This window comes from Priapulus caudatus, unplaced genomic scaffold (assembly GCF_000485595.1).
Source record: "Priapulus caudatus unplaced genomic scaffold, Priapulus_caudatus-5.0.1 Scaffold1281, whole genome shotgun sequence".
In the NCBI taxonomy this organism is placed as follows: domain Eukaryota; kingdom Metazoa; phylum Priapulida; class Priapulimorpha; order Priapulimorphida; family Priapulidae; genus Priapulus; species Priapulus caudatus.
The window spans coordinates 78,160-81,088 of record NW_014578342.1 but is presented as its reverse complement, the minus strand read 5'-3'; the positions used below and the strand labels follow the sequence as shown (position 1 = coordinate 81,088).

Sequence of the window (2,929 nt, the reverse complement as noted above, 5' to 3'; positions counted from 1 at the left end):
TTCCACCACGCTTATAGCACGCTTATACCAACCTTGGCGCGCTCTGGGCCCATTTTCCGTTGCCGTAGCAGCGCAGTAAGGACGCCACCCCGGTCTGACGGTGGTATATATTAGGGAGTATAGGCATAGGCGACTCCCTAGACTAGCATTATATTAATATTAACTATTATGCGTTATGCGTTGCATGTCGTAAGAATAGTCCATAAATAATTGTTACGACTGCATATGGTCGTAAGAATAGCCACGGCGTATAAGTGTGGCCAGGGGTGGCCATGCAGTGCTGAATTTTTCCCTTGGCCACACTTATTTTGATTACGTGCGGATAATCCTGAATTTTCCTTGGCCGCACTTATGTGTGGCCAGTGCTGAATTTTTCCCTTGACCACATTTATTTTGGACGCACTTAAAATAAGTGTGGGCAATGGAGCTATGTGCATCTTGGACAACGCGAATCTTGTTCGCGGCTAACGCGAAATTCGATCAATTTTTGTGTTTAGACGCCAATATAACATCGGCCTATCGACAACTTGATTGGTGGATTTTGTTGACATAACTTGTGATTGGTCGCCGTGGCAGCGCTGGTTAGATGGGGTCCTCATCTCTTCGTAAATACAAAATGGACATAGTCCAGAGATTGGAAACCAATCTAGATAGACGCATTCAAGATGTCAGCCTCCATTTACTCGTTGCGTTATTATATACTGGGGGTTTATTCTGGTTCCTGCGCCCCAGAGAAAGGTTATCATGAAGGTTGTTCACGTTCTTCTTTCGGATTGCTAGCTATAGTACTTTTTGCGTATACGGTATAGGCCTATTCGTCGCTGTTCTGTGCACGACATCATCATAAAATAGGATACATAAAACTCATGCTATTACAAATACAATAATCAATATATAGTTAAGCTAGAAAACAATAGATTGATGAAGAGAGTATTTATACAGCAGATCAAAGAGGGAGGAAAAAATTGGGCAAATGAAATTTTAATAATCTTAAATGAATACGTACGAACTGAAAATATTATTTACAGCCATAGGCATAGGTGATATGATTAAAACCAAAAAGAGCCTGGAAGAACAAGTCAAAGATGCCATCTTAAAAATAGTAATATTAGTATTACGAGACAATTTGAAAAATAGAGATAAAACAAAAATGAAGATGATAAACATCGAAACATACGGATTGAAGGAATATATGAAAGCATTATCATTTGCCGACTCGTGTTTTGCATTTAAATGTAAAACTTGCATGATTGAGCTCAAAGGTTACTTTAGAAATAACTTCAGTGACGACAGGTGTAGTCGATGTAATAAGAATATAAAAGAGGACTTGGAACATTTATATAAATGTGATAGCTATAATAGATATAAGGATGGTGAACAAATAGACGGCTGGAGAGGGGACAACCACAGGTTATTGAAACCAGCGTTAGATTATGTGCGGAAAATTCACGTGGTTCGAAACACTAATATTTAGAGAATTAGAGGTGGCATTAATCTCCTTTTTCTCTAGATAATCCCCTGCACTTCGATGAATTGAGTGCCTTGTGAAATACACGAGAGGGAGCCAAGATACAAGATCATGCAGGTAGCGCACAGAGTGGTAGATACAATAATGTAACCCAACAAGAGTAGAGAAGTTGCCAACCCTCCAGATTTAGCCTGGACTCTCTCCAGATTTTGGGCTTCATCTCCAGGTCTCCAGGTTAGAGCCGAGAATCTCCAGATTTTCACCGGTCTTCTCACTAATTTATCAGAACCACCTTCTCAACTGAACAATGTCATCCAATCAAGCGATCCTCTTATTGTCCAATTGCTAAAAAACTTTTATTATGAACGTTCATCAACTCATTCAATGTTCATTCCGTGCATGGAAATTCCCGTTTCACACATAGATTGTTTTTTTGAACCCTTTGGGCCTTCCAATACCCTATCGATGGATTTCTTGTAAATAAATATACAGTGTTAATTGTTTTTAATGTTATATAATGTTTTTTTGTGCTTTTTTATGAGGTCCCTGAAGTGAAAAAAAAATCTCCAGATTTTGCAAGTCTGGGGGTTGGCAGCACTGGGGAAGTAGGGTGATTCTACTCTTGTTGCAGGGTGCGAAATTAACGGGAGTCCGGAGTCAAATACTCCCTGATTTACTGTCGGACTCCCTGATTTGACATATGCAGGAGTCCGTCTGACTCCCTGAAAATTCTGCCATACTAACTAGCCTCGCGGAATTACTGTATTTTTCCCGCTAATGTCCAAAGAAAATTTGACAGACGTGCAACCGCATGAATCTTAAAAATAAGCACATGCCTTATTGTTAATATCTTTAATTTTGAACCCCAGACTGCGGACTCCCTCATTTTGCTGCAGACACCCTCTTTTTGAGTGCAGTGACTCCGTTGGACTCTCATGTTCAAAAGTTAATTTCTACCCCTGTTGTTGGGTTACATTATTGTATCTAAGAGAGTAGTAGCGCCACTAGCGGCAACGCAGAGTAAGTTTCAACTCAATGATATTGATAGTTTGCCTGTTTGGTAGGTACCCCACAAATTCGCATATGTGCTACACTAATCTAATATTACCACTAATCTGAGGTGCTATAAGCACAAGCTTGGGCCGAAGTATATAGTTACTCGAGGACTCGGGTATATCACTATGTCATGTCACGATGTGTAATTTGCAAACGGAATTAATGTACATGTGGGACATAACGAGTATTAACAACGTTCGCGTTGTTGTTCCCTGTTGCCAGCCAAGCCGATGTCAAAAAAAGCAACTTTCTATTATTTTCACGGTGCACGCACGCACGCACGCACACACACACACACAACACACACACACACACACACATACACACACACACGCACGCATGCACAACACACACACACACACACACCACCCCCCCCCACACACACACGACACACAACACACACTA

The 2,929-nt window shown here is 40.8% G+C and overlaps 1 protein-coding gene across 1 annotated transcript in view; it reads left to right on the top strand.

Moving 5' to 3' along the window:
* Positions 1-693: 693 nt before the first annotated feature.
* Positions 694-2,929, top strand: part of LOC106816082 (ragulator complex protein LAMTOR5-like) — a 35,061-nt gene continuing 32,825 nt past the window's right edge. Inside the window, exons 1-2 of the mRNA XM_014820640.1 lie at positions 694-750; positions 1,511-1,585. The gene's annotated coding sequence lies outside the window, so the exon portion shown is untranslated. The remainder of the gene's footprint in view (positions 751-1,510; positions 1,586-2,929) is intronic.